This window comes from Cyprinus carpio, chromosome A14, assembly GCF_018340385.1.
Source record: "Cyprinus carpio isolate SPL01 chromosome A14, ASM1834038v1, whole genome shotgun sequence".
NCBI lineage: Eukaryota > Metazoa > Chordata > Actinopteri > Cypriniformes > Cyprinidae > Cyprinus > Cyprinus carpio.
In genome coordinates, this window is record NC_056585.1 from 20,124,073 (window position 1) to 20,149,109 (window position 25,037).

The 25,037-nt window shown below is 38.2% G+C and overlaps 1 long non-coding RNA gene across 1 annotated transcript; it reads left to right on the forward strand.

Moving 5' to 3' along the window:
• Window positions 1-5,495: 5,495 nt before the first annotated feature.
• Window positions 5,496-8,200, forward strand: LOC122147593. The gene is made up of 3 exons (XR_006161687.1): window positions 5,496-5,529; window positions 5,700-5,775; window positions 7,081-8,200. It is a non-coding gene; the product is annotated as an uncharacterized LOC122147593 (long non-coding RNA).
• The last annotated feature ends 16,837 nt before the right edge of the window (window positions 8,201-25,037 follow it).

Consider the following 25,037-nt stretch of genomic DNA (forward strand, 5'->3'; position numbering starts at 1 on the left):
TATTTAGAATATATTCAATGAACAAGTAAGATATTACCTGTCACTGATTATTAGCGCATTCATTGTGTACCTTCATGTAGCGGCCTGTAATCTAACCGTGAGCCACAAAAACTCCAGCATAAAAACATCCAGAAATCTAGAAAGTTAAGACAATTTCATTAATTTACCATTTATTTTAAAAAGTGCTCTGAGAATGACTCATTTGTCCACATAAGGAGAGCACCAGCTTGGTGTCTAATGAGTTTAGATGACTTAGAGATGAAGGCAAGGAACCGTGAACCAGATCTGAGCAAACTGAAAGAGTGTGTTAGGACATGACTGGAGTGGATGAGAGTAAGAATGAAGAAGGGACCAGGAAATATGGCAGATCATTTATGTTTGTAGTGGTGTAAAACTGTTGATAACACTTTCTTAGGTGTCAGGAGTCTCTGAAACATGGTTTTATTAATTTCAAGAGATCAGTGATTTCTCAGATGAGACGTTTGTGTTTATTGAGGATTATTCCTGATGTAGAAAAATCTGTTACATATGTAATAAACTTAGCTTCAGGTTTAATCTTTTGAATGAAAAAGAGGTTCCAGTTGATGTCAATGTTAACAAAGTTAAAGAGTGCAGGTTTATCATCTTATAAATAGTTAAATGGGTCAGCTTCACCTCTTAACTTTTTCTGTTTACTGTTCACTTTTTCTTCCTCTATATGCAGGAGCTCATAAGAATAGGTACTTTAAATATAAATGGGGCAAGAGTTCAGACTATGAGGGCAGTGTTATCAGAATTTATGAAAGTTAGCTGTTTATGTTAACAGTAAAAGGCAGACTTTGAAAGGGCACTATAGGTAAAGGCAGACGTGGGACAGTATATTTTTTGCAATGTGATGACAAATTTGTGTAGTTATGACTGCTGCCTGGAACCGTACAGAGGATTTTGAAATTGATAGGATTGAAAAGTAGCTTAGGTGTAGTTCTACTAGGGGTTTAAATACATGCCACTACTTTTCCAAACAATATTTATAATCACAATATGAAATCTAAAATTTTAATATGGAAATGGTTACATGACAAATATTTATGTGAGGAGTTGACTTGTTTGTGGAAAGACTGCAGGTAAAAATAAATAAATTAATTAATTAAACTGTGAAAGTCAATAGTGTGAGATTGGAAAGCTGCACATTTGAATTTTGTCAAAACGTTTTTTTTGGTTTTTGTTTGTTTGTTTTGTGTTTTCTGACTTTATAAAGTCAGAGCTAAAGTTCAGAAGTTGCAAAGTGAAATGAGAAGATAAACATGCTAAACTCAGTACTGAAAGGTTGGAGTTAAACCACTCCTGGCATAAAAAGTTAAAACTGCTTTAATGAATTCAAGAATATATTCAGTTAATGGTCGCTTTGAATATAAGAAGGAAATTAAGGCTCCTAAAGAAATTCAGCAAAAATGTGCTTCATTTGCAGGGCCCCAATGAATTTTTTATAGATAATTCAGATGAAGTGAGGAGACTTATAGTGGAGTTTTATTCTGAACTGGACTGTATTGTGAGTGTTGCAGATCTATTGCCTTCCACTGAGAAGTCAAAGTTTTAGTTATATTATTATAGTTATATTATTGCCAATGAGCCATTTTTATGAAGACTGAGAGGACATCTTGTGGGATTTGTAATCGTAATACTAAACAGTAGATCATTCTAACCTCTTGTGCATATGACATGGAAGTAGTTATAAATAAACAAATTATATATATATTGTAAATATCAGTATTGTAAATATCCTACAGTTATATGAAACAACATCCCCAGCCAAATTAAATCAGGCCAAATGTGTAGGGTATGTAATAGGTCAATGTGCAAGGGCTTCTGCAGACAACAGTATTTGTTGAATTACATCTTGCACTGCAAAATAGGTGATATGAAAGACTAGGAAGAATAAGAGATTGGGGTGGGTGGAGTGGATCCTGAGAGAATGTTTAAGGGTTTAATTGAGATGGGACTGAAAATTGAATTTGTTCATTAAGGATTGGTGGAAGATTTGGAAACCTTTAGTGAAAATTGGTGTTTTGGGGTGTTATTAAGTTATACTGATGAGGACCATCTTGTTTTTAAATTGATGTGCATTTGGGGGGGCGGGGGGGGGGCGGGGGGGGGGGGGGGGGGGGGGGGGGGGGGGGGGGGGTTGTGGGGGGAACATTCTTTATTAGCGTGCAATTTTGTTCTTAATTAAAGGTAGTCTTTCTGGTGTACATTGGGAGTGAGTAGGTAACATGTGAGGGTTTTGTCTGTTTTGTGAGATGTATTTAATGAAAGTATTTTTCCCCTCCTTAGTCAGTGTAATACAATACCGAAGCCCAGTTTGACTGACCTGTTCTCTGTGGGAGAGGAGGCATCAGGCAAAGCATCAGTATATACATAAGCAGTATATATATATATATATATATATATATATATATATATATATATATATATATACATATACTCACTGGCCACTTTATTAGGTACACCTTCCTAGTATCAGGTTGGACCCCCTTTTGCCTTCAGAACTGCCTTAATTCTTTGAGGCATAGATTCAACAAGGTGTTGGAAACATTCCACAGAGATTTGTTGGCTGCACATCCCTGATGCAAATCTCCCGTTCCAACACATCCCAAAGCTGCTCTATTGGATGGAGATCTGGTGACTGTGGCAGCCCTTTGAGTAAAGTGGACTTATTGTCATGTTCAAGAAACCAGTCTGAGATGATTTGAGCTTTGTGATATGGTGCATTATCCTGCTGGAAGTAGCCATCAGAAATGTTGAGACAAAGCAGGATGGATCCATGCTTTCATGTTCTTTATGCCAAATTCTGACCCTACCATCTGAATGTTCTAGCAGAAATTGACACTCATCAGACCAGGCAACTTTTTTCCAATCTTCTATTTCCCAATTTTGGTGAGCCTGAGCGAACTGTAGCCTCCATTTCCTGTTCTTAGCTGACAGGAGCGGCACCCGGTGTGGTCTTCCGCTGCTGTAGCCCATCTGCTTCAGGGTTCTACATGTTGTGCATTCAGAGATGGTATACTGCATACCTTGGTTGTAATAAGTGGTTATTTTAGTTACTGTTGCCTTCCTATTATCTCTAACCAGTCAGCCCATTTTCCTCTGACCTCTGACATCAACAAGGCATTTTCATCCACACAACTGCTGCTCACTGGATATTTTCTCTTTTCAGACCATTCTCTGTAAACCCTAGAGATTGTTGTGCATGAAAATCACAGTAGATCAGCAGTTTTTGAAATACTCAGACCAGCCCGTCTGACACCAACAACCATTCCACGTTCAAAGTCACTTAAAACCCCTTTCTTCCCCATTCTGATGCTCGGTTTGAACTTCAGCATGTCGTTTTATCAGCAGTTTTTTGCCTAAATGCATTGAATTGCTGCCATGTGATTGGCTGTTTAGCAGTTTGTGCTAAATATATATATATATAAATATATATATATATATATATATTTTTTTTTTTTTTTTTTTTTTGAAATCAGAAGCTTTAATCAATCATTTGATTGGATCTTTGAGTGAAATACAGTTGAAGATCTGCTCTAGCAACATAAATGTGCAGTGGCACAATTGATAAAGAGCACATTAATTTGCTGGACCACAAAATATGAAGTATTAGTAGTGGGGAAAAACTGGTTTTAAATATCTTATATTATGTGAGCTTGTCTAAGGTGGCCTGTGTCCCGTTGAGGAGAATGGACAGCATGGGATCTTTGTCTTATGAAAATTTAGCCCTGGTGTCTTTCTATAGGTTGATATTGAAAGCATGGGCAATTTTGGAATAAATGGTGCTCATGGGTCTGTGGTTGAAGGATGAAGCGCTTTTATGCAGGAAGACTCTGAGTACTGCAGGTATAACCAAACTTGGACATTAGTGAGCATGGATGGATGGATGGGTATCTGCAGATAATTTGGCTTCCAGGCTTGGCATCAAGTCAGGTTATTTGGCACAGAGTTGGTTCCACAGGACTCATTAGAGACACACGATGAGGATGAAAATGTCTCTGTTTTTCCTGAGCAAAGAATTTCAGCTAGAGGGAGGTCTGCTTTCCTTAAAACACCTTAGCTAAAAATGCTATCAGATAGTCCTCTATGTGATGAGTGTGTGAAGATGTATACCTCCATTCTCTTGAGAGATGCAAGAACTCTGAATGGAGGAACATGTTCAACTAGTTCTGCATATTATTATTGTTGTTGTTATTATTAACTAGTTGAGGACATGCAGAACTTCAAATATACTAGGTGGAGGATTTATTGAATTTGTGTTATTTGCTTCATATTATGGCCTCCACTTTATATAGTGTGGAGAAAATGCAAGGTTTGCGTTTACTGAATGCTCTGTGTGAAAGGCTACATTTGTTTGATCAAGTAAAAACAGTCATATTGTGAATATCATTTCAGTTTAAAATGACCGTTTTGTATTTTTAATATTTTAAAATGTAATTTTTCCCTGTGAGGGCAAAGCTGAATTTGCAGCAGTGGTAATTTCTTTTCTGGCTTTGATGAATAGAGAGAACAGCATTTATTTGAAGAAAAAAATAATAATAATCTTTTGTTACATTATTAATGTCTTCCGTGTCAATTTAATGCATCCTTGCTGAATAACATACTCATTTCTTTCAAAATAAAAAAGAAAATGAATCCTACTGACCCCAAATGTTTGACATTTTCATTTGGAATTTGTTTGTCATCGTCATTAATTTTCTTTTCTTTTTCTTTTTTTTTTTTTTGGACAATGTTTTAACCTTTGGCAATTAAAGAGACTTTAAACGTCTCCCTTTCTCTGTCTCTCTCTCTCTCTTAGCCTCCCTTTCCTGTCGTTCTCTCTTCATCATTATTCTTCCTTGGCTCTCCTCCCCAACTGCTACCTGCGCGGCTGCAGATTGGCACTTATGAAGAGAGTCTCGCTAAGTCTGACATCTATTACAGTTAAAGATCTCTCTGTCAGCCTCTCTCGCTCCAGGGCCAGGAACGGCTAATGATTCCAGCCCTGCATGCATTTAAGAAAGAAGAATTGACAGCAGACAATTCATCTGCTAGGTGTGAGAGAGAGTGTGTAGGTATGGGTGTGACTGATGGGAGGTTTATAATTTAATGCACTGCTTTCAGTACTTAATATCACCCTCTTTCCTGTCGCAGAGTTTAAATTTCTGCTGTACCTGTCACTCGAGTGGGAAGCCAATTAACCGCCTTTTCTGCCTTTCCCATCACAATGTGCATGCAAGGATTATTAGGTTTCAGCAAAATGTGTGTACTTGGCAGTGGTTCTTTGTGTTTGAGTGTGTGATAAAAGAGATGGAGAGAGAGCCACTTTGGTTACTATCACAGAGATTCATTGCAAGCTATTTTTTTTTTTTTTTGCAGATTTGAAAGCTATAGCTGCAGACAGTATAGAACTTGGACTTAAAACCAGCCTAGGCTGGATTTACAGTAGACAAGCATGAATTTATTTATTTATTAATTTTTTTTGCTGTATTATCTAGTTCATATATTTAGATTTTCACCGATACAGTATGTCTGAAACAGTCATTTTCACATAGCAAAGACAGCATAATTCTATTAATAAAAATCTTAATCCATATTTATGTAAAATGGTTTGATTTATTTGTGTAATTATTTTAATATGATCTGCGCAGGAATGTACTGAACATCTATCCTCCACCATGTTTACTTTCTAACAGGTGAGGAGACTTGTAAAGACAGACAGCAGCAGAAGTAGGATTGGATGGCCAGTGGTGCAGAGGGGTGTCGTCTAAGGTAAGCTGCTCTAGAAAAGTTACAACTAAAATGGCTTTCAGTTTTATCTGAAGCAGTTCTGTAAAACTGTCATTAATTTTGTGTGAGAAAAATCACATGTTGTCTGTTCCAACCACTTTTTGCCTTAATAACTTTAAGTATTCAAAAAATTTAATGTAATTTTTTTTAAATATTTGTGCATCCCTTCTTCCAAAATTCCAAAGTAACCTAATAGAGCATGGTCTGTTTGGGAGTATTTCTATTTGTTTATAATTTTTTTTTTTAATTAATTAATTAATTTCTAAAGAATGCTATACGTGGAATTTTGAGTTTTGGATGTGTTTTTCTGCTAGACTGTATACAACTGCCAGACCAAATTTTATGTATACTAATTAAACAATATTTAAAATATTATTTATTGTTATTATTATTTTCAAATGTATCAGCAGTCATTTATTTTGTGTATATTTGATATTTGAATACTCATTATTCATTAATTTTACCACAGTGATTTTTTTTTTTTTTTTTTTTTAATGTGTTTGCATTGTTTTCCAAATGGATTGGCAGTCATTTGTTTTGTGTAGATATATTCGTATACTTGTTATTCATTCATTTTACCACAGTCAATTAACGTGTAGCAGCTGTTTGACAAACAATTGGAAAGTTCTGTGCAGCTGCCACTGAAGGGAAATGCGACAGTCATGCGCAAATGCTGTACAAGAAAACAGTCTGGTACTATGTAGAACAAGCACAACCAACAGCAATTAAATTGTGCAATAGTTTGAAACGTCCTATGCTATTATTATTATTATTATTATTATTATTATTATTATTATTATTATTATTATTATTATTATTATTATTATTATTATTATTATTTTAATCTATGCTATTGATATTTTTATAAATCAAAACCAAAAATCTTGTAATGAAAATCACATAGATCAAATCCCAAATGATTCGACTTTACTTTTTGATATAGCAAAAGCAGGGATTTTCAGACATACTGTATGATTGCATTTGTAATCATAATCATATAATTGCTGTATGTTTACATTGTGCGCTAATTTGGTTTCGACAGCAAGTCGACCAGCCCATCTGAAAATAAAAAAATAAAAAATAGTCCCATGAAGCATGGCTGTCAGGGAGTGAACAGTGGCAATGTATGAAGTACAGGACAAATCTGAGTGTCTTGCTGACTTTATCTACTCCTCCAGCATTATACTTGTGTTGTGAGGGCCACTGTTCACCTGACTGGGAAAGCTTTTTGTCCTGTTCCATGATGAGCTTTCATTGCTGACAGGTTTCATTGATTATTCCATCCAGCTCATCCATGTGGCTGCCCAGGGCAATGCTGACAGCTGCACAGAAAGCTCACAACTTCCCTCCAGAAGCTGAAGAAAAGTGAACTCCCAATCATGTTAGTAGCAATTTGGTGTGACCGTTAGGAACCCCGTTTGCTCAGTTTTATTTAAGTTTATTTGATCAAGGAACATTGCAGGATGGTTACTGTTACAGTTAAAAGCACATTATAGATTAATCAGGTGTCGATAGCACACATGCATTTGTTCAGTGAGCTTCAATTAATAAAATGAACAGTAAAAGACACAGCAGAAGCAGTTATTTTCACTTTTTGGCCACAGTACTGCTCTCTTTACTGCTCTGTAATTGCTGTTTGCACTTAGTTTGCACTTGGAATCTTTTACCGAAATATTGTGCTTTCTTGGGGGTGTTGCAAGTGAGTCATGTACCTGGCCTTTCGTGGGAAACCACACATTAAAATAAGATTTAAAAAGCACAGCTATACATAACCTTGGCAGAGGTTTATGAGACGTATTCATGCGGCACGTCTCTCAAGTACAGGATTTGCAGGATAAGGCATTTGCGAGCATGTGTTGTGCTTTCGTATCCTTTGTAATGTTTATGCTAATGATTTCAACATCTGATACACAAGTTTTCCTAAGAGAAAGCATAGGAGGGGAGGTGCATTTAAAAAAAGACTATTCCTGTTCTCTCTTACCCTCTCGCTCTCTTTCCTACTCTCTGCCATACGTAGCTCTTACCTGGAGAGATAAAACTATAGCACACACCTACATCACACCAACGCTCAGCTTCCTGTGCTGCCCAAGAGTATTACATCAGCCACCCCAACCTTAACCCTAGCACTCAAATTCAGGACTTATTCATTGAAATATTCAGAGATCCAAACTTGGTATATGTTATTGAGCTGATACCCACATTGCTCTGAGACTACTGGTCCCATCGGTAGCATTATGGGTTAGATAGCGAGAAGGATTTGCTTGTGGGGTACTAATAGAGCACTATAAGGATGCTAACAGCATGTTTAGTGTGGGTTCATCACTGTGACCTTGGAAGGAGCAGTGTGACCCTCATGAACAGTGTGTGGGAAGATGATTTGTCAAGTCAACTTCAGCGCACATGAACCGCGAGCACAGACATCGATAGAAACATATGTGCTTTCACTCATGTACTCATTTTGATGCAGCTTGTGTAAGATTTTTCCTGAAAAATGTTTTTCCTTGTTCATAGTCCGTAAGGTGACATGGTCGGTTCACTTAGTTTTGTCGTGGCCATAGAATAATAACTCATGGGAACGTGATAATATGTCATGGCCATGAGATATTAATTTGAGGGAACATGATCTGTCGTGGCCACAAGATCATTTTGTCGAGGTAACGACATCCTTATGTTATTATTACATTAACTTATTAGGGCTATATTTTTATATTTATTGTTATATATGCTTATTTCCCCTTTCAATTTGTGTATTGCTTCACATAGTTAACGTTTTGAATAATTATGCTATAGTATTTGCTAGCCTACCATATATTTTGACAATAAACGCCTGACAATTATGCCAAAAAGTTTTAACTTTATGATTGTATTTATGCCCATGTGTGACGATAAATGAGCGTGTTGTGTTTTCATTTAAAAATTACGTGAATGATTAATTCCTCAATGAAATACTATAGTATTTATAATTATGATCCATTAATATATTAAATTTAAACTGCATTCCAGCAGTGAGTCAGGTCCGCTCCATGGACAGTGCAATTATTAAAGAATACAACACAGATGAAAATATACATAAATATAGCTATGAAACAATGAAATAAAAGTAAACAATAAAAATATAAGAATAAAAATATAAAATATATAAAAGAGATGTATACTGTAGAATTAAATATATAGTGGATAATAATGTGCATGAAAGTAAACTGTAGTCTTAAATATTAAGATACACGGGAATGTACAAGAGGCAAATGTGCAAACAGGTTGACACTTTCAGTATGTCAATGTGAGGTAGTGAATGATGAATTTCTTACTGATAAAGTGAATATTAAGTGGAGACATGAAGATGTTAAGAGGCTGGTTTTGAGTTTAGGAGCCTGATAGCCTGGGGGAAGAAACTCCTCCTAAGTCTCTCAGTTTTTGACATCAGGCTACGGAAACGCTTACCAGATGGCAACAAAGTGAAAAGATGGTTACTGGGGTGAATGGAGTCCTTGATTATTTTAACAGCTCTGCTATTGCAGCGTTTGAGGTAGATGTCCTGCAGAGAGGGGAGAGCAGACCCTGAGATGCGCTCAGCTAAGCGCACAACTCTCTGCAGGGCTTTGCAGTCATGACTGGAGCTGTTCCCATACCACACTGATATACACTGAGTCAATACGCTTTCTATGGCCCCTGAATAGAAAGTTTTCAGGATTGCAGGTGAAACCCTGAATTTTCTCAGCTGTCTCAGATGGTACAGTCTTTGCCTGGCTTTATTAACCTGAGTTTGAATGTGTGTAGTCCAAGTCAGGTCCTCGGAGATGTTTACACCGAGGTACTTGAAGCTGCTCACCCTCTCCACAGGGGTCCCGCTGATCATAAGAGGAGTATAGGGCTGCTGCTGTCTCTTCCTGAAGTCAACAATCAGCTCTTTGGTTTTGCTCACATTCAGAGAGAGACAATTGTCCTGGCACCATGATGTTAATTTCTCTACCTCATCCAAGTATGCGGGTCTCATTATTGTTGGAAATGAGGCCCAGAACCACAGTATCATCAGCAAATTTAATAATAGATGTGGAGCTGTGGGAAGCCACGCAGTCATGTGTGTAGAGAGAGTAGAGCAGGGGACTCAGGACACAGCCCTGTGGAGCTCCTACGTTCAGGGTGATGGAGTTAGAGGTGAACTGGCCTACTTTCACCACTTGAGGTCTGCCGGTGAGGAAATCAAGAATCCAGTTGCATAGTGAAGAATTCAGGCCGAGGTCCATGAGTTTAGAAGCTAGCGTGATGGGGACTATAGTATTGAAAGCTGAGCTATAGTCGATAAATAGCAGCCTTACATAGTTCCTGTTATTGTTGTCAATGTGTGTAAAGAGAAGAGTGCAGGATGTGAGAGATGGCATCATCAGTGGATCTGTTGGGGCGATAAGCAAACTGAAGAGGGTCCAAAGTATCCGGGATGGAGGAGCAGATGAAGTTTTTAACCAGTCCCTCAAAGACCTTCATGACTATTGATGTGAGGGCAACTGGACGATAGTCATTCAGGCAAGAGGGGTTATTGTTCTTAGGCACAGGGATGATGACAGATTTTTTGAAGGAGGTGGGAACCACCGATGTAGCAAGAGACTCATTAAAAATGGATGTAAACAAACCAGCGAGCTGATCAGCACAGGACCGCAGAATACGGCCAGAAATCCCATCAGGTCCGGCTGCTTTCCTGACATTCACTCGCTTTAGAGCCCTCCGAACCTCGTCCTCAGACACGGTGATCACATGATTATTGCTGCTCTGAATGCTGTTTCCTGACGCGCTGATCGGCAGACTCGCGCTGCTCAGATTGCTTTCAAAGCGGCCGTAGAAAGTGTTCAGCTCGTCAGCCAGCGACGGATCTGCTCTCACCTCTGCAGAGGATTTATTTCCAAAGGCACAGATGGTTCTTAGTCCTTGCCACATGCGTCGGGAGTCATTGAGCTGGAAATGTGACTCTATTCGTTCCCTGTATCGGAGTTTGGGCGGCTCTTACTGCGCGTCGGAGAGCATAGCACGATGCTTTGTACTCACTCATGTTTCCCGACAAAAGACCGGCGTTGTAAGCAGCAGTGCGTTTGTTTACTGCTGCACGGATTGTACTGTCCACCCAAGGTTTCTGATTAGAGAAGGTCCTTATAGATATTGTATCCGTAGCTTGTTCGGCTAGCGTGTTTACAAAGCTTAATGCTACATCTGTGAACTCGCTGACGTCAGATGAACTTGCCCGAAACATGTCCCAGTCTACGTCATCAAGAGCCGCCTGTAGTATGGCTTCAGAGTGGGGGGACCAGCGCGTCACTACTCTCTGCACTGGGGGTTCTTGAACGAGCCTTTGTTTATATTCCGGTGTGAAGAAAATGGCAGCATGGTCCGATTTGCCGAAAGCCGGTAGTGAGCGAGCTTTGTAGGCATGCTTAAACTGAGTGTAGCAATGATCCAGTGTATTCGGTCCTCTGGTTGGACAGGATACATGTTGATAAAAATTAGGCATAACCTGCCTGAGGTTGGCTTTGTTGAAGTCCCCAGCGATGATAACAGCAGCGTCAGGATGTTTGTTGATGTTGCCGCTGAGCGCATCGTGAAGCTCGGACAAAGCCAAACCGGTGTCAGCTTGTGGTGGGATGTAGACAGCAGTAACGATGATCGATGAAAACTCCCGGGGAAGATAGAATGGGCGGCAAATAATAGATAAATGTTCCAGATGAGGCGAGCAGGAGCGCGACAGAGTGGAGATATTCCTGGGGTCACACCATTTCTTGTTAATCATGAAACACACTCCTCCACCTTTGGATTTACCGGCCTCGGCTGTCCTGTCCATCCGTAAAACAGAGAAGTTTTCAGACGGCGTTACAGCAGCGTCCGGGACCGAGGGCTGAGCCATGTTTCAGACAAACAAAGGATGTTACAGTCCCTAATGTCCCGTTGGAAACTTATCCTGGCTCTAAGATCGTCCATCTTATTCTCCAGAGACTGGACATTGGCGAGCAGAATGCTCTGTAGAGGAGGACTGTGAGCTCTTTTTCTCAGTCTGTTGCGAACCCCAGCACGTTTCCCGCGGTGTTTCTTGATCCGTCGCCTCGGGTGGTTATTCAGGTGGCCATTGTTCTTCTCGGTGTTCCGGAGAATCTCAGATGGCCACGATGGGTTGGAGGATAAAGTGTCCTGAAACAGGTTAGTGAAGCGGTATCCAATGTCCAAAAGTGTTCCTTTGTCATAAGTGATCAGTGCAGAGGTTATGTGTGCAAAAAGAGAAAGCAAAAGTAGGTAAAAGAGGAAATAAAAACACAATCTAAGCGGAGCGACCTGGGCGGCGACCGAACTCGGCGGCGCCATCTTGCACGTAATACAGTCCAATAGCCAAGGCCTATGGTTATTATAATAATTTAATTTAATAATTTCTAAGAATTTACATAAGAAGTTGTGGCCACGAGAAATGGATGTTGTTACCTAGACAAAATGATCTCGTGGCCACGACATAATATCACGTTCCCACAAGTTATTATGTCATGGCCACAACAAAACTAAGTGAACCGGACATGTCACCTTACAGCACCGTACTTAAGAACAATCTATGTAGGGAACTTTTTTGCCATCACATGCATGGATTCCTATTGAAATGATTGGGTTTCACCTGTGATATTTCGTAAAGCAACAGTAAATATGACCACAAGACTAAATTATACTTAGACAAAGGTAGATTTGAAGCAGTAGCATGAATTAATTAGCAGGTGACCATTGCAAGCGAGGTGGATCTATATCTGTTCAGTCACATATAAAAAGGGTAATTAATTTTAAAGAATGAAGACTGTTAAAGGGTAAAGGTCACACAAATGAGTAAATCTTTGAATGTACATGGGAGTAAGTCACACATAAATAATTGTGTTTATTTCAGTGGATGCTGTGAACTCGCAAAATGCTTGATATGCTGTGTCTACAGCATATTAGTGTGCTTGAGGGGATTCAGCCTCATTTACTAAGAGATGGAGGTAAGGCTGGAAGGAGAAAGGTCCATTCATAATAAGACGCTTATGACAAGCCAATTAAAAGAAGAGAGTTGGAGCTAGAGTTAGGAAGTGGGGATAATACAATATATACCAAAGCAGAAGAATGTCACCTTAGGCAAGTATACACCTTCTTTCATCCTTTCCATCATTTTCCTTTAACACTAGAACTACCAAGGCAGTCATTTTGACCGTTTTTAAATTTTGAAATGCAATAACTTTGTTGAAATAAAACCCATATAACTACAATTATGTGTATTTTCCTAAATGTGTGTATATGTTATTATAACATTGTAATTTTATTAAAATTACAAAACACAAAAGAGTTCTGAGTATTTCTACTTTGAATGGCCAAAGCGGTCAAATTGACCGTTCACATTACAGCCGGTGTATAATTTCTGCTTTTGTGACTTTTTCCCGTGGTTGAAGATGCACGTCACTGTTGCCTAGAAACTTTTGTTCTAGTTGATTTTATATCCTATTGTAAAATTCCCATTTGTAAAAAAGCTGGGTGGACACCTCCAATTTGACAAGTGCTGTTTTTATTTTTGAGATGGTTTTAGTTTTGTTAGGATGGGTGACTATAGTTTGTATGTTATCAATAATAGCCTACTTCAGTGTTATGACAAAAAAGCCATAATGATGATGATGATGATGGCTATTATTATTTTTATGCTAGTGTAATGCTATATTTAATGCCTATAGGCAAATTTTAGCCCCGACAAGACTATTATTGTGAAATAAAACAAATTAGGCTTCTTTTTTTTTTCGACAGTGACAATGTTTATTATTACCTATACTATCACTACAGATCAATTTATCCATGAATCATGATTCCAGTGGTGGCTGCATAGAAATGTTTGTGATTCATGAGATCCAAACATTTCCAATAACTCCAGAGCGTTGAAAAGTACATGTGTAGTAATGTGTTGAAAAATGTGTTTATGTAATATGTTTGTAATTTCTTGTTCAAAAATGTTTTATCTACAGAAATATTCTGCTTCAGTTCATATTTGTTGGCATTTAGACTTTCAAATACAAAATTTTCACTGTGGTGAAAGTTTTTGCTCTCCTGCTTGCCGGACACAAAGCGAGGCACGCACATTCGGGGCACAGTCTATGTAGCTAATTAAATATTACAAAAAATACTGTATATTTTGGGTAATGACGTCATAAAATATGATGACAGACATTCAAAGCTTCATTGTAAAACCTCAAAAGAAGCTATGAATGCAAATATGATATGACAAAAATGGCATTCAGTTCAGTTTAGTATGAATATACCGCTATGGCCATTCTAGTAGTTATAGAATTCTGGTAGTTCTAGTGTTAAATCTGTAAACAATCACTCAATAGTCACAGTTAATAGTCCCAAAACACAATCGCCTGGCCCTGCATGCTTGGATTTCTAACTCATCTGTACATTAGCATTATTAATTTTAGAGGAATATAATGAGATTCATGCTTTATTGCCTGAGGGGGTAAATACTTTTGATTTTCGAATATTCCCAAAAGAACTGCACCTTTTAACTGCAATTAAAAAGTTACAATAATTACAGCATTCGTCAAAGATTACATATATTTTATATGTATTTAATTTCAAGAGTAAAGTGGACAGAAAAGATGCTTCCTCTACTGTGAAACATTATCCAATGTTATTGCTGTTGGATAGTTTGACTTAAAGGGGCCCTATTATTCTCTTTTACAAAGTCTTGATTTTGTTTCGGGGGTGTACTAGAACAGGCTCTCATACTAGGTTGTTCTAAAAACACATTATTTTTCACATTTTACATTATAACAGCACCTCTCTCCCCAGTCTGGCATGAACAGCTCGAATAGTTCCTGTATCAAATGAAGGCCTGCTAACTGAAATACAAAATGTGCTGTGATTGGTTAGCTGGGCCAGTGTGTGTTTTGATTGGCACCACTCGGCGCCTGGCCGGGAAATGTCATGCCCCTTATAGCTTCAGTATAAATATTGCGTCAAAATCAAATCAATTTGAGCGCGATTTAAACCTAGATGATAGTAACCACTCTAAGCTCGTCTGCCTTGGGAAATCTAGCATGTCTCCGACATAGTAATAACACTCGTTGCCTTCTCTAGTGCAGCTCAACCAGGTCTTGTCCCATTTGTCGGTATTTGTGATATCACAAATATGGATATTTTTCTTACAAAAATGCATTGAGTCGCTACAGGAGGCCTTTGTTCACCCCCCGGAGCTGTTAGAGACATTTTTTTTTTTTTTTATGGAAGGGCTTTTTATTTCACTTCTTTTGGACTGAAGGAATGCAACACCCGCTGACTGCAATGATAGAGCTTGAAAGATCAAAGACAATTTTTAATATACTGTAACTCCGTTTCAAGGATTGGTCTGAAAGAAGAAAGACATATACACCTAGGATGCCTCAGGGGTGAGTAAAACACAGCCTAATTTTCATTTTTGGGTGAACTCACCCTTTAAGAAAACTTTATATGTCATTCATTGGTTTAATTTCTCATCAGAGTGATTTTTTTTTTCTTTTTCACTGCCTCCTCAGAGAAAACGCCACTGCTCTGTATATGTGATGTCCTGTGACGGCACCTTCGCACAAGCAATATGTATGTGTGAAATAGATGCTCTCTTTGTTCCATTATCTCCTGTTCAAATCATAGGGTGGCTTGGTGATGTGAGCGCTCTTTCCTCACAAAATGACAGGCAATGAAGGCAGGGGCAAGGGGATGCCAATGGCCATGCCAGCTAATGTTTCTGGAAATTGGCGGCTGACTGCAGAGTGCACTGAGAGAGAGGGCCTTTAATTAGCACCCAGACTGACAGAGCACTGGCAATCAGCCGTCTCTTGTTTCTCCTGCTGCTTTAGGTCTCTCCCTCTACACCACCCCCCCACCACCTCTCATAAACTCACCATATTGTCTCCTCTGCTGTCTCTTTTCGGTATTATCTCTTTTACTGATGCCATTTTAGTGCTCTGGAAATCTCTGTCTTTAGGCATGTTGCTGTTGTTGTTGTTGTTGTTTTTGTTGTGTTGTGTTTTTTTGTTTTTTTTCACTGTGTTGTCTCATTTCTCATCCCAGTATCTTTGTTATAGGCTATGGCCACTTTTCCTCTTGACTTACTGGCTCTCCAGTCCTTCATTTTCTTTTCTCTGTCTGCCTCTGGTCAGTTTGTGGAATTGATTGTACTCATGGTTACATATTCTGCACGCACGCACATACACATGGTCAGCCTGGGTTTGGCACACATTTTTCTCTGAGTTGTCCGGGGGCTATTACTGTCTCATTAAGAGCTAAGCAGTGGAGGAGCCCTGGCCGATAAATCAATCAAGTGGCCTGTCGCCACTGGAGGTGGATCAATCCTGAAGTGACACCCTTCCCAGTATGCTTTGCTCATGCAATGAATCATAAGCAGCCGATCAAAGGATATACGAAGCTGTGCTTTCAGATTAAAATCACACATGCATTATTTTCATTCGCAGATAAAAGTCCTCAAAAATTCCCCAAATATACAGTGGGTACGGAAAGTATTCAGACCCCCTTAAATTTTTCACTTTGTTATATTGCAGCCATTTGCTAAAATCATTTAAGTTCATTTTTTTCCTCTTTAATGTACACTCAGCACCCCATATTGACAGAAAAACACAGAATTGTTGAAATTTTTGCAGATTTATTAAAAAAGAAAAACTGAAATATCACATGGTCCTAAGCATTCAGACCCTTTGCTCAGTATTTAGCAGAAGCACCCTTTTGATCTAATACAGCCGTGAGTCTTTTTGGGAAAGATGCAACAAGTTTTTCACACCTGGATTTGGGGATCCTCTGCCATTCCTCCTTGCAGATCCTCTCCAGTTCTGTCAGGTTGGATGGTAAATGTTGGTGGACAGCCATTTTCAGGTCTCTCCAGAGATGCTCAATTGGGTTTAAGTCAGAGCTCTGGCTGGACCATTCAAGAACTGTCACAGAGTTGTTGTGAAGCCACTCCTTCGTTATTTTAGCTGTGTGCTTAGGCTCATTGTCTTGTTGCAAGGTGAACCTTCGGCCCAGTCTGAGGTCCTGAGCACTCTGAAGAAGGTTTTTTGTCCAGGATATCCCTGTACTTGGCCGCATTAATCTTTCCCTCGGTTGGAAGGTGTAGTTTTGTCCCTGCAGCTGGTAATGAGCACTCACAGCATGATGCTGCCACCACCATGCTTAACTGTTGGGACTGTATTGGTCAGTTGATGAGCAGTGCCTGGTTTTCTCCACACATACCGCTTAGAATTAATGCCAAAAAGTTCTATCTTGGTCTCATCAGACCAGAGAATCTTATTTCTCTGTTTTTTTAGCAAACTCCATGCGGGCTTTCATGTGTCTTGCACTGAGGAGAGGCTTCCGTCGGGCCACTCTGCCATAAAGCCCCGACTAGTGGAGGGCTGCAGTGATGGTTGACTTTCTACAACTTTCTCCCATCTCCCGACTGCATCTCTGGAACTCAGCCACAGTGATCTTTGGGTTCTTCTTTACCTCTCTCACCAAGGCTCTTCTCCCCCGATAGCTCAGTTTGGCCGGACGGCCAGCTCTAGGAAGGGTTCTGGTCATCCCAAACGCTTCCATTTAAGGATAATGGAGGCCACTGTGCTCTTAGGAACCTTAAGTGCAGCAGGACATTTTTTGTAACCTTGGCCAGATCTGTGCCTTGCCACAATTCTGTCTCTGAGCTCTTCAGGCAGTTCCTTTGACCTCATGATTCTCATTTGCTCTGACATGCACTGTGAGCTGTAAGGTCTTACATAGACAGGTGTGTGGCTTTCCTTATCAAGTCCAATCAGTATAATCAAACACAGCTGGACTCAAATGAAGGTGTAGAACCATCTCAAGGATGATCAAAAGAAATGGACAGCACCTGAGTTAAATATATGAGTGTCACAGCAGAGGGTCTGAATACTTAGGACCATGTGATATTTCAGTTTTTCTTTTTTAATAAATCTGGAAAAATGTCAATAATTCTGTGTTTTTTCTGTCAATATGGGGTGCTGTGTGTACATTATTGAGGAAAAAAATGAACTTAAATGATTTTAGCAAATGGCTGCAATATAACAAAGAGTGAAAAATTTAAGGGGGGCTGAATACTTTCCGTACCCACTGAATATGAATCCCAGGTCAATTAATGGATTTTTTTTTTTTTTTTTTTTGATGATGATGATGAATATAAGCCTAAATTTTGTAGCTAACAAATCGTTAACATTAAACAAAATGATATCATAAAATTCAACCCATCTATTTTCTAAATGCATGTTATTGATATTGTGAACGATTCATCCAATTTTTTACCTTAATTTTTAGGCAAAATATCATGACTCGATCTTCCAGTGTATGCTGGACTTCACTTAAATCCGACTGTATGCTTGCATCAGATCAAGTACCGATCGATAGAACCATGTCCTCACTCTACATTATTGTTTTTTTTAATAATATGTTACAATTATGTACATCACAAAACAGATGAAAACATCTGTCGCTACTTCAATTTAGTGACACACAAAAAAGGTTGTCATTTTAATATTGCAAGATATTGCTCATGTTTGTTCTGTGAAATAGATAATATACCCTCAATATGCAAAGCATCTCACCATCGTTCACAATTCATTTAGTTCATTAATAAATAATCATCTGAGAGACTTAGACTTAACACATAAATTATTTGGATATGCAGAGAGATTTAAGATGCTGTTTTTATTGCATGACAAGATCCTTAAGTGTCCACTGCTGAAAAAAGTGAAAAGTGACGTGACATACAGCCAAGTATGGTGACCCATACTAATAATTCGTGCTCTGCATTTAACCCATCCAAAGTGCACACACACACCGCGAACACACACACACACCGTGAACACACAACCAGAGAAGTGAGCAGCCATTTATACTGCGGCGCCTGGGGAGCAGTTGGGGGTTTGGTGCCTTGCTCAAGGGCACCTTAGTCATGGTATTGCCGGCCCGAGACTCGAACCCACAACCTTAGGGTTAGGAGTTAAACTCATTAGGCCACGACTTCCCCGAAGTGAAGTAAGATATTGCATATGTTAGAGATGAATATAAATTTAGACATCACTCTGCATATGTGTTTGTTTGGCTGCGGCTGACTGAGATGAACAGATGAGTGAAATAATCTGTGCTGGACTGCTTGCCTCTTTGGATGAGGCCATTAGACGCTCAGTGTGAAGAATATTGCCGTTTAGGGTACGCAGAGACTGGCAAAAGTTCTGTGTATAATCTGTGTACATGTGCAGGCAGAACAGCATGGTTGTAACACATATACTAATACTGAAAACACAATGTTTGGCAAAACTGAACAGTATGTAAGATGACATGTGACACAGTTGTGAAAGTGACTAACAAATTGTTCTATTTCTAATGTTCAGTATTTAGAGTTGTTAAACCTTTTTAACTTGTAGTTTTAAAATTAAATGTTTCACTTTTTGCACTTTTTTTTCCTGTTAAAACGCTTAAAAAGAGCGTGGTTTGTTTTTTGTTATATAAATTCAAGATTTAAGTTTTCTATTGGCATTAAATTACACCATTTAAGTTATATGATGTAGAGAAATTATCACATTTTGAGATCAGGGTTAACTTTTAAACCCAATTTATCTTTCATTTAACTTCTAGCTAATTTTTAAAGTCAGATTTGATTGATTCTCATCCCCTCACAACTCTGTGTTTTGAATTTGAACAATGCATGTTATGGATACATTTGCATGCATGAAAGGTAGTGGCTGAAGTTTTGTTTAGCAAAAAAAGGATGTAGGATGTATTCTAATGAACATCCAATTAAAAGAGTGCGAAAGCAGGAAGTCTGAAGGCAGGTCTATGTCTAGTTAAGCCTTACCAGGAGAGCAGTCTTATCCCTTCTCCTTAAATCTGGCACCATTTGGTCAACAGAGACCTGCTTGAGTCTGCATTGTTTCATTTCACAAAACCCCCAATCTATCCCTCTCTCTAGCTCTCTTGTCTTTATGCCTTTAAAATATGCTTATGAAGGGAAACGAGAAAAAGGAAAACAACCTCCTTTTTCTTCCATGCCCAAAGGAAACAACTTGTTATTCCGTTTCAACTGACTTGACGTTTTCGCTGGATCAAACACCTTTTCATGCAATGTGGGGAAGAGAGGGAAAATGGAGCAAAAAAAGGAGAGTAAAGCGATTACTGATCACTGCAGGTGTGTAAACGCTGCATCCAATCATGCCACCAACACCACCACTTTGCTTTTTTAATCCCTCTGGCATTCAGCAGTAATTAATGAGTGCTGTCCACTCTCCTGGAGTTTTCTTGGTAAATGCACTTGTGTACAGTATGGCCAAGCAGAGCAGAGTAAAGCAATCCTGCTGGAGGAAGTCCAATACCATTTCTTAATCTGGATTAGACATCATCTGTTATATTTAAAAATAACTCAATCTTGTATTGCTGATGTGTCAAATTTGATGGTGGTTAATGAGAATTTTAAAATATCTAATTATTATTTAAAATGACTTTTTGTCATAAAAGTATACTTTTTGTGTCATGTCATGTCATACGACAACTTTATTCAATTTCTTTGCAGTATAAAATTACTTGTTTTTTTCCCCCTTTATTTTTATTTAATAGAATAAGAAAAAAAAAATTGTTACTCTCATAATGTCACTCTACCATTCAAAAGTTGGGTATGAATCAAATTTTTTTTGACAGATAACTCTTACACTAACCAAGGCTGCATTTACAGTAAAACATTAATATTGTGAAACATTATTACAATTTAAAAAGCCTAACTGCTTTTAATTCTAATATATTTTACAATGTAATTTATTTCTGCAGTGGCAGAGCTGATTTGTTTGCATTACTTCAGTCTTCAGCGACACGATTCTTCAGAAATCATTCTAATATACTGATTTGCTGCTCAGGAAACATTTCTTCTTATTATTAATAGTAAATGTTAAAAAGCTATGCTGTTTTGTAATATTCTTCTTTTGTAAAATTATACGTCTGTACTGTCCTCTTAGGTCGTTTAATACAGTACATACTTGCTGAATAAAAACATAAATTTCTTAAAAACTCCAAACTGACTTCAAACTTTTAAAGGGGTCCTATTATGCTCTTTTACAAAGTCTTGATTTTGTTTTTGGGGTGTACTAGAACAGGCTCTCATAGGTTGTTCGAAAAACACATTTCTCACATATTTTACATTATAACAACACCTCTCTCCCCAGTCTGGCATGAACGGCTCGAATAGTTCCTGTATCAAACGAAGGCTGGCCTTCTGAAATACGAAATTTGCTGTGATTGGTTAGCTGGGACAGTGTGTGTTGTGATTGGCAGCACTCGACACCTGGTTGTGAAATGTCATGCCCCTTACCATAGCCGCCTGCTGCGAGCTTCCATATAAATATTGTGTCAAAAATAAATCAATTTCAGCACAATTTAAACCCGGATGATTGTAGCCACTCTAAGTTTGTCTGCCTTGGAAAAGCTAGCGTGTCTCCAGCATAGTGATAACACACATTACCTTCTCTAGCTGTCGTTCGTTGTAGTTTTTGAAAAGTGATTTCTGTTAAATAAAACATATTCTTTTGAATTGGACTTTGAGCTTTGTAACTTTGCAGATCTTTTTTTATGCTCAAACAGCTACATAATTACAGACTTACTAAAGTTGAAAAAGTGAAAAAGCATAATAGCACCCCTTTAAATGTATCTCTGAATGATACTATTTCTTACTATACTGTAAACTGTATCTCACTTTTTCATGTAAATATTATTTTTTTGCTTGTTTTTTGAACAAAATGAAAACACTATATGAAGCAGGAGTTTTTTTTTTAAAACTGCGTCAACAGTATGAAACATAGCCACAAGGTTGACAGATACTTCACAGCCTTGTTGCTAAATGCTACAAAAGTACAGCCTCACAGCAGAATTGAGTCAGCACCCTTGTGCCCCAGTCTTAACAAAAACTCTATGTTGTCACGTTCTCAAAGCTGGAACATATGGCAGGGCTGCCATTCGAAAATAGCTTCTATCCAAGGGGAACACATAAAGATGTACAACCTGGTGTAAAGAGCACAAAACCTTGGATCCTTTGAGCAATCATACAAAGAAATATGGTCAGATTAGTCATTTTTCATCCAATTTTCCACATCCAGAGAGGCTTGGACCAACACATTCTATTGGCAGCTAGTAAGCAGGCTGGAAAGTTGTGGGAGTTATTAGGTGCTATTATAGCACTATATGGACTTGAAAAGTCAGGAGCATAAAGCCTAAATTAGATACACTAATATTTATGTTCCTGTAGCTCAACTGGTAGAAGATGATGACTTAATTGCTACATTGTTTCACAATTTTGACTTTATTTCTTATTTTTAATTTTCTTTTTTTATTTAATATTTTTAAATGTAACTTTTTTTTTTTAACTCTGGAGTGTTTCCATACCCATATATATATACATTTTTTTTCATCACATGTTGATATTTCAAATAAGATGAAGACAAAATGTGGTTGTACTTCATTTATACATTTATTTATTTCAATTATTTATTTTAATTATATAAACCATGGTTTACAGTGAACAGTTAAGGGCCATTGTTACTTGCATTATACAGTACCATTCAAAAGTGACAGTAAAGGCATTTAGAATGTTACAAAAGCCTTTTATTTCACCAGTTCTTTTTAACTTTCTATTTGTCAAAGAACAAAACTATTTTAACCTTGATAATAATAAGAAATGTTTCTTAAAGCAAAAAATCTGCGTATTATAATAATTTCTGAAGGATAATGTGACACTGAAGACTGGAGTAATGACTGCTGAAAATTCAGCTTTGCCATCACAGGAATAAATAACATCTTTTTGTGGTCTTTCAGATATATCAGTACATCCTTTATTCACTATGTTTGTTTGTCATTCTTCTTACTCTTTCTCCCTGTTGTAACCTCAAATGTCTTCAGAGGTTGCAGTCTGAGCGTGTAGAGTAAGCGCTCTTGTCACTTAGATTTATTGTTGTCTGCATGCACACACTGTTTGTTGTTTTCATCATTGTTTTGACATTTCATGCGGCGCTATAAGCACGGTCTTCAACCGTGCATGTGTGTACAATATGGTTTGTTCTGACATAATTCCATTTTGCTTAAATCAAGCTGCTCTAACCAAGCGGGAGAAACATACTCATTACTCCGTAATGATGTCAGTAAGGTCTGCAGGCATGTCAAGGTATTGTTTAAATAGCTCAGCACCACTGGACCACTATAACGGCTTTGAGTGCCCATTCCAGACAGTCTTGTGGGTGTGTGTGTAGAACAGACCACACGGGGAGTTGAAATAAATAGGGTTTCATAATGACTAACAACCATGTTCTGCTTAGGTCATATGAGGCTGCTGGCATGGACAGCATGTGTCACAGGTCTGAGGGCCACGTCTCTACCTGGGGGCCCCCGTGGTGCCATTTAAGGGGCTGCAATCGTTGCGCCGCAGATCCCAGATCAGGGAATCAAGTGTCAGGCAGCCTCCGTGCTGGGCGGCAAAGTTATAACGACACAATGTGGTTCCTTTTTTACCCCCAAGCTCTCTTTGCTCAAGCATCTTATTATTTTTCTCTGGAACAAGAGAGGGAGAAAGTGAGAGAGAGACAGAGAAAGACAGGAAACAACTTCGGTCTTGTTAATGCTTGCTTGTTAGAGCCAAGGCTGGCTTCTAATAGCCTGGTGCCAAACTTTCAGTATTCTTTTGTAATTGGCAGGTAGCACAGCGAGCCTGACAAATGAGTGTCAGCTATCAGGCATTCCAATACTACACATGCTAGGCATGTGGAGGAAATCAAAATAATTTAAATAAATAAGGTGCCAAATGCCAGGCTTGAACACTAAAATGGAGAGAGAAAGTGTGAGAAAGGAGAGAAAGTGTGTGGAGGAGAGAGAGCGAGGAATGGATGGAGAGAGAGGGGGAAAACAGTATCAGGTTAGAAATGCTGAGCCTGTTAGCATGAAACAATTATTTGTGATACGAAAAACACATACAGTATAGAGGGCAAAGTTACAGTTTGCATGTACAGAGAAAGTGGTGTGAAACCACATATACTAGAAACAACATTTTAACATACTTTTTATGTGTGTATGTTATCCCTTTTTATGCATCAAAGAATTCTGGGGGACAAAAATATGTATCACAGTTTCCATGAAATTATTAAGCAGCAAAAGCTGTTTTCATCATTTATAATAATAAGAAATGTTTCTTGAGCACCAAATCAGCATATCAGAACGATTTCTGAATCATCACGTGACACTGAATGCTGCAATGCTGATTTGGTGCTCAGGAGATATGTCTTATTATTATCAATGTTAAAAACTGCTTTATTTATTTATTTATTTATTTTGTGAAAAATGTGATACTTTTTTCAGAATTTAATAAATGGTAAGAACAGCATTTATTTAGAATATAAATGTCTTTACTGTCACATTAATTTACTTTAAATGATGATTATTATTATTTATTTCAAATAAACTTTTAGACAGTAGTGTTTGTGCTACTTAGATACTTTTTCTCTGCCACTGTTTCTAGCTGCCAAACACTAAATCATTGATTCCACACACATAAAACTATGAGCAGAGGCCAAAAGATCAACACTTAGCAGCCCGGCATACTGTCACAAACTCTGGCCTGAATTCTTGTACTGTGTTCTTGCGCTGTTGCTCTGGTGATTGCCAACATGCTGAACATGAGCAGGTGTGCACACAAACATAAAAGCATACGTCAGCAGTGAGTGGTCTGCACCTGTCCTCAGCTCTGTGCCCAGAACTCATACTTCAGAGAGAAGAGAAAAAACAAGGGGATGTGACATAAGGAACAAAGGAAATATTAAACAAAGGAGGATGAGGAGGTTTAAGGATACTTAGAAAAAAAATAAAAATCCTGTCATCATTTATTCAACCTTCATGTCATTTCAAACCTGTATGAATATCTTTCTTCTGTTGAACATAAAAGCAATCATTTAGCAGAGTGTCCAAGCAGCCCTTTTCCATGCAAAGGGAATGGAAACTAATAGTGTTAAAATTAACTAAAATGTGCTCCAAAGTGCATCATAAAAATGGTCCATACAACTCATATATTATGTTCCATTAAGTCTTCTGAAGCCACACAAAAGATTTGTATGAGAAAGAGACATTATTTACTGAAACTCTTTCTTCATAGCCACCATTTACTCTCATTGTATAGAAAAGACCAGCTTGGACACTTGCTATAAATAAATAACTCA